Source organism: Pteropus medius, unplaced genomic scaffold (assembly GCF_902729225.1).
Source record: "Pteropus medius unplaced genomic scaffold, Ma_sr-lr_union100, whole genome shotgun sequence".
Classification (NCBI taxonomy): domain Eukaryota; kingdom Metazoa; phylum Chordata; class Mammalia; order Chiroptera; family Pteropodidae; genus Pteropus; species Pteropus medius.
In genome coordinates this window covers 4,321,992-4,336,205 of record NW_024340695.1, presented here as the reverse complement: position 1 = coordinate 4,336,205, position 14,214 = coordinate 4,321,992, and the positions used below count along the sequence as shown (strand labels likewise).

Genomic DNA, 14,214 nt, shown 5'->3' with positions numbered 1-14,214 from the left:
AAGTGTTTTTTTTCATGAATCATTTCATTTCATACTTGTGACAACCCTAATGAGGGGGGTCCTATTATTACGATCATTTTGTAGATTAGAAAACCAAGGCACAGAGCTGTAGCTAGCCCTACAAAAGTGGAGACAGTTCAGTATCCAAACCCTGACTGTCAAGCTTGAAGCAGCAAAGTCATGATGGGAGAAATTACAATGTTGGGTTCCTTACACTTGTCTGGACGTTAGTGTTTTTATTTTTAACTTCTAATTGCTTAGGACCTATAAAAGTCTTAATCTTGCACTGCTCCAATTGTGGGCAATCAATGGTGTTGTAGGCTTGAGGCAGATCCCTGTGAGAGACTCATGTACCCATGTTTGGTCTCTTCTATTTAGGTCCTAAGATAATAGGGAAAACCTATACAACCAAGATTACTCTACATAGCAAAGCTATTATTTAGAATCAAAGGACAGATAAAAAGCTTCCCAAACAAGAAAAAGCTAAAGAGTTCATTGCCACCAAACCCGTATTACAAGAAATGTTAGAGATGCTTCTAGAAGAAGAAGAAAAGGAAGAGGAGGAGAAGGAGGAGGAGGAGGAGGAGGAGGAAGAAAGGAAGAGGAGGGAGAGGGGACGAGAAAGGGAAGGGGAGAAGGAGGAAGAGGAGAAGGAGGAAGGGAAGAAGGAAGGAAGAAGAAAAGAAGAAGAAGGAAGAAGGAAGAAGGGAAGAAGGAAGAAAAAAAGAAGGAAGAAGAAGAAAAGGCTATATTAAAGAAGAAGAAGATTAGGAAGAAAGAAGAAGAAGAAGAAGAAGAAGAAGAAGAAGAAGAAGAAGAAGAAGAAGAAGAAGTCGTCAAAAATGTAAATACTAAAATGGCAATAACTATCAACAATTACTTTAAATGTAAATGGGTTAAATGCTCCAATCAAATGATAGGGTGGCTGAATGGAAAAGAAAATAGAATTCTTACATATGTTGCCTGCAAGAAACTCATTTCAGATGGAAAGACACACACAGACTAAAAGTAAAGGGATGGGAAAAGATATTTCATGAAAATGGAAACAAAAAGCTGGGTAGCAATAGTTATACCAGACAAAAGAAACTTTAAAACAAAGGTTTTAACAAGACACAAAGAAGGACCCAGTAATCCTAATTCTGGGAATCTATTCCAAGAAAGTCAAACTGTTACTTTGAAGGGACACGTGAATTTATACACCCATTGCAGTATTTACAATTGCCAAAATATGGAAGCAACCTGGGTGTCCATCAATGGATGAAGTGGTACATATATACAATGGAATATTACTCAGCCATAAAAAAAGAATGAAATCTTGCCATCCGCAAAAACATGGATAGACTTAGAAGGTATTGTGCTGAGTGGAATAAGTTAGAAAGACAAATGCCATGGAATCTAAAAAAGAAAATAAACAAACAAAAGAGAAACACACTCATAGATACAGAGAACATTTTAAAGGTTGCCAGATGGGAAGGGATTTGAGGGCCCCCAAACACGCTAATTAACTAGACATCCTCAAATCAACTAGAAACGTTCTCGTTAAAGAGCAGAGGAGGAAGCAGAAAAGGAGAAGGAATGACAGTGAGAATCGCGATCACAGTCACTGGCTGCTATATGCATTAAATTAGCCCTTCCTGTACACAATAAAGATGTTTCTATTCAAAGGGCGCCTCCCCAGAGAGTGAGGAAATGGCGAATGCTGAGACATTTTATTCCCCAAATGACAATTATAGGCAAGTCTTTCATCCACCAGAGGGGAAAAGCATTCAGAAGTGTTTTTTGTGCTGGGTGCTCTCACCCTTAGAGAAACTTTCATTATGTACTCCTCACACCGCCGGAGTTAGCTATGATTTCCTGGCCTGTAGTCCTCTGTATTTCATTTGTTCTGAGAAATTATCAGATTTTGTCCTTTTTAATATTGCCACTCTATTCCTTCTAGGCTCTCCTTCTCAAACTCCAATTGTTCTTTACTTGGCCATCCCTATTCTCTCCTTCGAGACTCTTAGATCTCTTTCATATTTTCCATCTTCCTGTATTTTGCTCAGCTCTAATTTGATATTCCCTAATTCTCTTAATCTGTGCCAAATATGCTTTATATATAGTCTATTGTGTTTTAAGTTCAGTGGCATCGAACTGTTTTTGGTATCTGAAGCACTTAGAGGGCAAATTCTGCCATTTGTTGTTTCTGCTGATTCCCACTCACAGTAGTTTTGTTTTCATTTTTACTGACTTTATTTTTTTAGAGCAGCTTTAGATTTACAGTAAAACTGAGCGGAATGTACAGATTTCCCATAAACTTCCTGTCCCAACTGATGCACAGCCTCCCTCATTATTGGCATTCCACACCAGATGGTACATTTGTTACCATTGAACCTATATTGACACATTATTATGACCCAGAGTCCATAGTTTACCTTAGGATTCACTCTTGGTGTCATACATTCTATGGATTTCGACAAATGTATGACATACATCCACCATCATGGTATCATACAGAGTATTTTCACTGCTTTAAAAGTTCTCTGGGCTCACCTATTCATCCTTCTCCACCCTTAACCCTGGCAACTAATGATTTTTATACTGCCTCTGTAGTTTTGCTTTTTCCAGAATGTCATATAATTAGAATCATACAGCTTTTAGCCTTTTCAGATGAACTTTTTTTTCACTTGGCAATATGCATTTAACTTTCCTCCATGTCTTTTTATGACTTTGTAGCTCATTCCTTTTTAGCACGGAATAGTATTTCATCATCTGTATGTACCATAGTTTACTTATCCACCCACCTCCTGAAGAACATCTCAGTTGCTTCAAAGTTTCAGCAATTATGAATAAAGCTACTGTAAACATCCTTTTGCAGGTTTTTGTTTAGACGAAAGTTTTTAACTCTTTTGGGTAAATACTAAGGAGCACAATTACTGGATCTTATGGTTGGAGTAGTGTAGTTTTGTAAGAAACGACCAAATGGTCTTCCAAAGTTCCTGTATCACTCTGCATTCCCACCAGAAATACATGAGAGTTTCTGTTGCTTCATATCCTCACCAACATTTGATGTTGCCAGTGTTCTAGATTTTGGCCATTCTAATAGCTGTGTAGTGGTATCTCATTGCTGTTTTAACTTTCTCTTCCCTGATGACATATAATGTAAAGCATCTTTTCACATGCTTATTGCCATCTATATATCTTCTTTGGTGAGTGTCTCTTAAGGTCTTTGGCTCCTGATCTTAGTGGAAAAGCTTCTAGTTTTTCACCATTAAGTATGATGTCAGTTGTAGGTTTTTGTAGATGATCTTTATCAAATTGAGGACATTCTTTCCCTTTCTTAGTTTGCTGAGAGTTTTTATCATTAAATGGATGTTAGATTTTGTCAAAATTTTTTTCAACATCTACTGATATAATCATGTGATTTTCCTTTTTTAGTCTATTGATGTGACGGACAACATTAATCAATTTTAAATATTGAACCATCCTTGCATACATGGGTTAAATCCGCTTGGTTGCAGTGTGTGATTCTTTTTACACATCGTTGAATTAGATTTGCTAATATTTTGATGAGCATTTTTGCTTCTATGTTCTTGAGAGATATTAGTCTGTAGTAATCTTTTCTTGTAATGTCTTTATCTAGTTATGGTATTAGTAAATACTGGCCTCATAGTATAAGATAGGAAGTCTATGGCCATGCCGCCCTGAACATGCCCGATCCCGTCTGATCTCGAAAGCTAAGCAGGGTCGGGCCTAATTAGTACTTGGATGGGAGACCACCTAGGAATACCGGGTGCTGTAGGCGTTAAAAAAAAAATAAGATAGAAAGTATTTCCACTTCCTCTATCTTCTGAAAGAGATTGTAGAGAATTGGTATAAACTCTTCCTTAAATGTTTGGTAGGAATCACCAGTGAATCCATCTTAGCCTGGTGTTTTCTGTTTTGGAAAGTTATTAATTGTTGATTCAATTTCTTTGACCGATAAGGCCTATTCTAATTGTTTATTTCTCCTTGGCAGACTGTCTTTAAGGAGATGATCCATTTCATCTAAGTTATCAAACTTGCGGGCATAGAGTTGCCATAGTATTCCTTTATCATCCTTTTAATATTGATTGGAACTGTAATGATGGCCCCTCTTTTATTTCTGATATTAGTAATTTGTGTTCTCTCTCTTTTTTCTTAGTTAGCATGGCTAGAGACTTATTGATTTTATTGACCTTTTAAAAAATACTGGCTTTTTGGTTTCATTGGTTTTCTTTATTGATTTTCTGTTTTCATTTTTATTGATTTCTGCTCTATTTTTTATTATATCTTTTTTCTGCTTACTTTTAGTTTAATTTGCTCTTCTTTTTCTAGTTTCCTAAACTGGAGGCTTAGATTATAGATTTTAGATATTTCTTTTTTTCTAACATATACCTTCAATGCTATAATTTCCCTCTAAGCACAACTTTTACTTCATCCTACAAATTTTGATAAGTTGTATTTTCATTTCATTTAATACAGAATATTTTTTTTACTTTTTAGAGGCTTCTTCTTTGCTACATGTATTATTTAGAAGTGTGTTGTTTTATCTCAACATATTTTGGGATTTTTCCTGATAAATTTCTGTTACTGATTCCTAGTTTAATTCCATTGTGGTCTGAGAACAGACATTGTATTCTTTCTATTCTTTTAAATTTGTTGAGGTGTGTTTTACAGCCCAGAATATGATTTATCTTGGTAAATGTTCCAAGTAAGCTTGAAAAGAATGTGTATTCTGCTATTGTTGGATGAAGTCATTTATAGACATCAATGATATTCAATTGATTGTTAGTTTCATTGAGTTCAATTATGTCCTTACCAGTTTTCTGCCTGTAGGATCTGTTTATTTCTGATATAGGGGTGTGGAAGTTTCCAACTATTATACTGGACTCATTTATTTCTCCTTGCACTTCTATTAGTTTTTTCCTCACATATTTTGATGCTCTCTTGTTAGGTGCATACACATTAAGGATTGCTATGTATTCTTGGAGTATTGACCCCTTTATCATTCATTATATGATAACTTTCTTTATCCCTGATAACTTTTCTTACTTTGAAATCTACACTGTAATTGATACAGCTACTTCTACTCTTTTGATTAGTGTTAGCATGTTACTTATTTCTCCATCCATTTGCAGTTAATCTATATGTGTCTTTATAGTTAAAGTGGGTTTCTTGTATACAACATATAGTTGGGTTGTATTTTTTGATACACTCTGACGATCTCTGTTTTTTAATTAATACATTTAAACCACTGACATTCAAAGTAACTATTGAATGTTGGACAGGATGGGGAAAAAAAGGAACCCTCATACACTGCTGGTGGGACTGCAAATTGGTATAGCCACTATGGAAAACAGTATGGAGGTTCTTCAAAAAACTAAGAATTGATCTACCATATGGTCCAGCAATCCCTCTCCTGGGTATTTACCCCAAAGACTTGAAAACCCATATCCAAAAAGATATTTGCACACTGATGTTCATAGCAGCATTATTCACAGTGGCCAGGACATGGAAGCAACTGAAGTGTCCTATGATAGATGATTGGCTAAAGAAGCTGTGGTACATATATACAATGGAATATCACTCAGCCATAAGAAGAGATGAAATACCGCCATTTACGACAACCTGGATGGACCTCGAGATAATCATGCTAAGCGAAATAAGCCAGACAGAAAAAGTAGAAAATCACATGATATCACTTATATGTGGGATATAAACCTAAAAGCAACGAATGAGCAGGACAAACAAGCAGAGACTCATGGATGTGTACTATAGGCTAGTGGTTACCAGAGGACTATAGACCAGTGGTTACTAGTGGGATGGGGGAGAAGGGGGGAGGTAGACAGGATAAAGGGGGTCAAATATAGGGTTTGGACGGATGAAGTGGGTAAAGGGGATCAAATATATGGTAGCTGAAGAAAACGGGACTTTGGGTGATAAACACACAATAGAATATACAGATATCAAATGATAATGTAGACCTGAAAATTATATAATTGTATTGACCAATGTTACCCCAATAAACTTAATTTAAAATTTTTTTAAAAATAAAAATAAATAAAAGAGAGCAAAAAACAAACAAACAAAAAAACACAAAAGTAACTGTTGATATCATTGGATTATCATCTACCACATTTATTGCCTTTTTCTATTTGTTGCCCTTGCTTTTTGTTCCTAATTCTGTCTTCCACTCCTTTTCTACTTATTGTGATTTAACTGAACATTTTACATGATTATATTTTATCTCTTAGCATATGAGTTATACTTCTTTTTTTAAATTTTAATTTATTAAATATACAGTACATTGGTTAGACATTTATACAGTTTAAAATGATCTCCTTAAATGCCCTTTCTCTCCTCTGGCTCTCCACCTGGCCATTATATTAGTACTAACTGCATTCCCTATGCCACGCTTCTCATCCCCATGACCATCTATCAACTACTAATTTGTACTTCTTAAACACTTCACCCTATTGTCCCACCTCCCAAGCCCCCTCCCCTCTGGCTGTCACCAGATTGTCCTCTATATTTGTGAGTCTTGTTTTGATTAGTTTATTCATTTTGTTCCTTAGATTCTGCATATAAATGAAATCAGATGATATTTATCTTTCTCTGTCTGACTTATTTCACTAGCATAATAACGTCTAGGTCCATCCATGTTGCTGTGAATGGTAGGATTACATTTTTTTAATGGCTGAGTAATATTCCATTGTATACATGAACAAAAACTTCTTTATACAATCGTTTGCTGAGGGGCATTTAGGCTGCTTCCATATCTTGGTTATTGCAAATTGTGCTACCATGAACATAGGGGTGTATAGATCTTTATGAATTATCATTTTGGTTTTCTTTGGATAAACACCCAGAAGTGCAATTGCTAGGTCAAAAGGTATATCCATTTTTAATTTTTTTGAGAAACCTCCAGACTATTTTCCATAGCGGCTATATCAATTTGCAGTCCCACTAACAGTGTATAAGAGTCCACTTTTCTCCACATCTTTGCCAACATTTGTTGTTTTTTGATTTATTAATGATAACCATTCTGACAGGTGTGAGGTGATATCTCATTGTGGTTTTCTCTGTGCATTTCTCTGATAATTAATGGCCTTGAGCATCTTTTCATATGCCTATTGACCATCTCTTTGGAGAAATACCTGTGCAGGTCTTCTGCTCATTTTCTAATTGGATTGTTTTTGTCTTTGTTGTTGAGATGTATGAGTACTTTATATATTTTGGATAGTAACCTCTTATCAGATGTATCATAGGCGAATATCTTTTTTCCTAGTCAGTATTATTTTTGTTTTGTTGATGGTTTCCTTTGCTGTACAAAAACTTTTTAGTTTGATGTAGTTCCATTTGTTTATTTCTCTTTTGTTTCCCTTGCCCAAATTGAGATATCCAAAAAAAATTTATTGTTAGCAATATCAAAGAGTTTATTGCCTATATTTTCTTGTAGTTTTATGGTTTCGGGTCTTACATTTAAGTCTTTAATCCATTTTGAGTTTATTCTTGTATACAGTGTAGGAAGGTGGTCCAGTTTCTTCCTTCCTTTCTTCTTTCCTTCCCTCCCTCCCTCCCTCCCTCCCTCCTCCCTCCCTCCCTCCACTCCCCTCCCTCCTTCCTTCCCTTCCCTTCTTCCTCCTTCCCTTTCTTTCTTTCTTTTTTTTTGCATGTATCTGTCCAATTTCCCCAACACCATTTATTGAAGCGAATCTCTTTACCCCATTGTACATTCTTGCCTTCTTTGTCATACATTAATTGAGCATATATGCATGGATTTTTTTCTGGGTTCTCTATTCTGTTCCATTGATCATGTATCTGTTTTTATGCCAGTACCATGCTGTTTTTATTATTGTAAACTTGTAGTATAGTTTGATATCAGGTAGTATAATTCTCCGACTTCGTTATTCTTTCTCAAGAATGCCGCTGCTATTGGAGTCTTTTATGATTCCATGCAAATTTTAGGATTATTTATACTAGCTCTCTGAAAAATGCCATTGGTATTTTGATAGGGATTGTACTGAATCTATAGATTGCTTTGGATAGTATGGCCATTTTAATGATGTTGATTCTTCCTACCCATGAGCATGATATATACTTCCATTTATTTGTGTCTTCTTCAATTTCTTTTTTCAATGACTGATAATTTTCTGTGGACAGGTCTTTTACCTCCTTTGTTAATTTGATTCCCAGGTATTTTATTGTTTTTGATGTGATCGTAAAGGGATTGTTTTCTTAATTTCTCTTTCCGAAATTCATCACTGGTGTATAAAAATGCCACAGACTTCTGAATATTAATTTTTCATCCTGCTGCTTTGCTGAGTTCATCGATCAGTTCTAACAGTCTTTTAGTGGAATCTTTAGGGTTCTCTATATATGGTATCATGTCATCAGCAAATAACGAGAGTTCACTTCTTCTTTTCCAATTCAGATACCTTTTATTTCTCTTTCTTCTCTTATTGCTGTGGCTAACACATACAATACAGTGTTGAGGAGCAGTGGTGAAAGGGGGCATCCTTGTCTTGTTCCTGATCTTAAGAAAACGCTTTTAGCTTTTCTCTATTGAGCGTGATGTTAGCTGTCGGTTTGTCATATATGGCTTTTGTTATGTTATGTTCCCTCTATACCCTCTTTGCTGAGAGTTTTTATCATAAATGGATGCTGGACTTTGTCAAACACTTTTTCTGCATATATCGATATGATCATATGGTTTTTAATCTTTCAATTTGTTAATGTGGTGTATCACATTAATTGATTTGTGGATATTGTACCAAACTTGCATCCCAGGAATAAATCTAACTTGATCATGGTGTATGATATTTTTAATGTATTGCTGAATTTGGTTTGCTAATATTTTGTTGAGGATTTTCGCATCAATGTTCATAAGAGATGATGGCCTATAGTTTTCTTTTGTTGTAATGTCTTTGTCTGGTTTTGAAATCATGGCAAGGGTGGCCTCCTAATAGGAACTAGGGAGACTTCCCTCTTCTTGAATTTTTGGGAATATTTTGAGAAGAATAGGTGTTAATCCTGCTATAAATGTTTAGTAAAATTCACTTATAAAGCCATCTGGTCCAGACTTGCTTTTGGTTTTTGATTATTGATTCAATTTCATTGGTGGTAATCGATCTGTTCAGATTTTCTGTTTCTTCTTGACTCAGTCTTGGGAGATTGTATTTTGCTAGTAACGTGTCCATTTCTTCCAGATTGTCCAATTTGTTGGCATACAATTGCTCGTAGCATGTTCTTATGATCTTTTGTGGATTTCTGTGGAGTCCATAGTTATTTCTCTTCTATCATTTCTGATTTTATTTATTTGAGTCCTCTCTCTTTTTTCCTTGATAAGTCTGGTTAAGAGTCTGTCAATTTTGTTTATCCTCTCAAAGAAACAGCTCTTGGTTTCATTAATCTTTTGTATTGTTTTTCTAGACTTTGTTTTGTTTATTTCCACTCTGATCTTTACTATTCCTTTCCTTCTACTCACTTTGGGCTTTGTTTGCTATTCTTTTTCTAGTTTTTTTTTGAGTGTAAGGTTAGATTGCTTATTTGAGCTTTTTTTTGTTTCCTGAGGTAGCTCTGTATTGCTACGAATTTCCCTATTAGGACTGCTTTCACTGTGTCCCATAGATTTTGAATCGTTGTGTTTTCATTACCATTTGTATCTAGGTATCTTTTGATTTCTTCCTTGATCTCATTGATAACTCATTCATTGTTTAGTAGCATGTTATTTAGCCTCCATGTGTTTGTGTACTTTCCAGTTTTTTTCTTATAGTTTATTTCTAGTTTCTTAGCATTGTGATCAGAGAAAACGACTGTTATGATTTCAATCTTCTTAAATTTATTGAGACTTGTTTTGTGTCCTAGCATGTAGTCTATCCTGGAAAATGTTCCATGTGCACTTGAGGAGAATGCATATTTTGCTGCTTTGGTCTAAAATGATCTGAAAATATATAATAAATCCATCTCATCTAGTGTGTCTTTTAGCTCATTGTTTTTTGGTTGCTCTTCTGTCTGGAAGATCTGTTCATTGGTTCAATGGGGTGTTAAAGTCTGCTAATATGAGTGTGTTGCCGTTGATCTCTCCTTTTATGTCAGTCAAAAATTGCTGTATGTTTGTAAGTGCTCCCATGTTGGGTGCATATATGTTTACTAGGGTTATGGCCTCTTGATTTATCGATCCTTTTATCATTATATAATGCCTGTCTTTGTCTCTTATTATAGCCTTTGTTTGAAAGATTTTTTTATCTGATATAAGTATCGCTACCCTGGCTTTTTTTTTTTCCTTTTTCATTTGATGAAATATCTTTTTCCATCCCTTTACTTGCAGACTGTGAGTGTCATTGATTTGAAGTTGGTCTCTTGTAGACAGCATATGCATGAGTCTTGTTTTCTTATCCATTTCGCTATCCAATGTCTTTTGATTGAAGCATTTAATCCATTTACATTTAAAGTGATTACTGATAGGTACATAGCTACTGCTTATTTTATTATTTGTATTTGTTATTTCTATTAGTTATACTTCTTTTTTTACTTTAGTTATTGCCCTAAGATTTGCAATATACATTTACAACTAATCAAAGTCCACTTTCAATAATACTATACCACTTCACAAAGAGTGTAAGTACCTTATAATAACAAGATAATCTTTTTTCCTTTCTCCTATCCCTTGTATCATTTCTGTCATTCATTTCACTTATATATAAGCATACATAAGCATATATTTACATATTTGTACATATATACATAAGTATACATAATTGAATATTTGTTATTATTTTGAACAGTAATCTGTTAAATCAATTAAGAATTAAAAAATAAGTTTTTATTTTACATTCCCTTAATCCTTTTTTGATACCCTTCTTTATATAGACCTGAGTTTCTGACCTATACGATATTCTTTATCTCTGAAGAACTTCTTTTATCATTTCTTACAAGGCCAGTCTACAGGCAATGAATTCTCTTAATTTGTATTTGCAATAAATTCTTTTAAATTGTATTCTTTATTTCTTTTCATTTTTTGAAAATAAGTTTATTGGGGTAACATTGGTTAATACAATTATGTAATTTTCAGGTGTACATTATAATTTGATATCTATATATTCTATTGTGTATTTACCACCCAAAGTCCAGTTTCCTTCAGCTACCATATTTTTTATACCCTTTACCCACTTCACCCTCCACGTACCCCACTATATTTCACCCCCTTTACCCCATCTACCTCCCTCCTCCTATACCACTCCTACTCTCTAGTAAACATTAGTGTATAGTCCATATCCATGAGCCTCTGTTTGTTTGTCCTGTTAATTTGTTGCTTTTGGGTTTATATCTCACATATAAGTGATATGTGATTTTCAACTTTTTCTATCTGGCTTATTTCACTTAGCATGATTATTTCAATGTTCATCCACGTTGTTCAAATGGCAGTATCTTACCTCTTACGGCTGAGTAATATTGCATTTTATATATGTGCCACAGCTTCTTTAGCCAATCATCTATCATAGGACACTTCGGTTGCTTCCATGTCCTGGCCACTGCTATGAACATCGGTGTGCAAATATCTTTTTGGATATGGGTTTTCAAATATTTAGGGTAAGTATACAGTAGGGGGATTGCTGAATCATACAGTAGATACATTCTTAGTTTTTTGAGGAAGCGCCATACTGTTTTCCATAGTGGTTGTACAAATTTTCAGTCCCACCAGCAGTATACGAGGGTTCCTATTTCTCCACATCTTCTCCAGCATTTATTACTTGTCCTGTTGATTATAGATATTCTAACAGGTGTGAGATAGTATCTCATTGTGATTTTGATTTGCATTTCCCTAATAGCTAGTGATGTTGAGCATCTTTTCATATATTTATAGGCCATTCGTATGTCCTCTGAGGAGGAGCGTCTGTTCAGGTCTTTTGTCCATTTTGTGATTGGATTGTTTGTTTTTTATTGTTATTGAGTTCTATGAGTTCTTTGTGAATTTTGGATATTAGGCCTTTATCAGCGGTGCTGTTTGCAAATATATTTCCCCATTCAGATGGTGGTCTCTTTCCCTTGTTGATAGTTTCTTTTGCTGAGCAAAAACTTTTTAGTTTGATGTAGTCCCACTCGTTTATTTTTGCTTTTACTTCCCTTGCCTTTGAGGTCAAATTCATAAAATCCTCTTTAAGTCCAAGGTCCTTGAGTTTTGTTCCTATGTTTTCTTCTATGCATTTTATTGTTTCAGGTCTTATATTCATGATCTTAATCCATTTGGAGTTAATTTCGGTGTGTGGTGATAGACAACAGTCTAGTTTCATTCTTTTGCAAGTGGCTTTTCAGTTTTCCCAGCACCATTTATTGAAGAGGCTTTCCTTTCTCCACTGCATGTTTCTGGCTTTTTTTGTTGAAAATTATTTGCCCATATAAATTTGGGTTTACTTGTAGACTCTCGATTCTGTTCCACTGGTCAGTGTGTCTGTTTTTCTGCCAAAACCATGCCGTTTTGATTATTATTGCTTTGTAGTGTAATTTGAAGTCAGGCAGAGTGATGCCTCCAGCCTCTTTCTTTTTTCTCAGGATGGCTTTGGCAATTCACGGTCTTTTGTGCCTCCATATAAATCTGATGATTTTCAGTTCTATTTCTTTAAAAAATGCCTATGGGATTTTGATGGGGATTGCATTAAATCTTTATAATGCTTTAGGTAATATGGTCATTTTAACTATGCTGATTCTTCCAGTCCAAGAACATGGATATCTTTCTATTCCTTTTTATCTTCTTCAATTTCTTTTAATAGGGTCTTGTAGTTACATTCTATAGGTCCTTCACATGTTTCGTTAAATTTATCCCTAGGTATTTTATTCTTTTTGTTGCAGTTGCAAAAGGAATTGTTTTTTTGCTTCTTTTTCTGACACTTTATTATTAGAGTATAGGAATGCTATGGATTTTTGAACATTGGTTTTGTATCCAGAAACTTTACTGTATTTGCTTATTGTTTCTAGTAGTGTTCCTGTAGAGTTCCTGTAGGGTTTTCTATGTAGAGAATCATGTCATCCACAAATAGTGACAGTTTGACTTCTTCATTTCCTATTTGGATGCCTTTTATATCTTTCTCTCGTCTGGTTGCACTCACTAGGACCTCCAATGTTATATTCAATAACAGTGGCAATAGTGGACAGCCTTGCCTTGTTCCTGATGATAGAGGGCAGGCTAGTTTTTCACCATTAAGTATAATGTTGGCTGAGGGTTTGTCATATATGGCGTTTACTATGTTAAGATATTTTCCTTCTATATCGATTTTATTAAGTGTTTTGATCATAAATGGATGCTGTATCGTGTCGAAGACTTTTTCTGCATCTATTGATATGATGATACAATTCTTATTTTTAATTTCTTTATGTGGTGTATCAAATGAATCGGTTTGCGTATGTTGAACCATCCCTGTGCTCCTGGGATGAAGCTTACTTGACTGTGGTATATAATCTTTTTAATATGTTGCTGTATTCGGTTTGCTAGTATCTTATTTAGGATTTTGGCATCTACGTTCATGAGAGATATTGGTCTGTAGTTTTCTTTATTAAGTGTTATCTTTACCAGGTTTTGGTATCAGAGTAATATTGGCCTTATAAAATGAGTTGGCAAGTATTGCCTCCTCTTCAATTTTTTGAAAGAGTTTAAGGAGAATAGGTATTAAATCTTCTTTAAAAGTTTGGTAGAATTTACTGGTGAAGCCATCTGGTCCTGGACTTTAATTTTTTGGGAGATTTTTGATGATTGTTTCAATTTCCATACTGCTGATCGGTCTATTTAGATTTTCCAGTTTTTTTTATTCAGTCAAGGAAGATTTTATTTTTCTAAGTTATGGTCCATTTCTTCTTGGTTATTAAATTTAGTATTATATACTTTTTCATAGTATTCTTGCATGATCCTTTGTATTTCTGCAATGTCAGTCGTAATTTCCCCTCTCTCATCCCAGATTTTGTTTGTATCCTTTCTTTTTTTTCTAATGTGTCTAGCCAGAAGTTTGTCAATTTTATTAACCTTCTCAAAGAACCAGCTCTTTGTTGCATTTATTTTTTGTTTGTTTTCAATTTCATTTATTTCTGCTCTAATTTTGATGATTTCTTTCCATCTGCTGACTTTAGGCTTCATTTGTTCTTCTTTTTCTAGTTTTTGAAGATGAAGCATTAGGTTGTTTTGGGGGAGTCTTATTCTTCTTTTTTGAGGTAGGCCTGCAGTGA

General features: G+C 34.6%; 1 non-coding gene across 1 annotated transcript; it reads left to right on the top strand.

The window, feature by feature from the left end:
- The first annotated feature begins 3,665 nt into the window (after positions 1-3,665).
- On the top strand, positions 3,666-3,784 carry LOC120604205 (5S ribosomal RNA). Its single transcript, XR_005653267.1, has one exon. It is a non-coding gene; the product is annotated as a 5S ribosomal RNA (ribosomal RNA).
- The last annotated feature ends 10,430 nt before the right edge of the window (positions 3,785-14,214 follow it).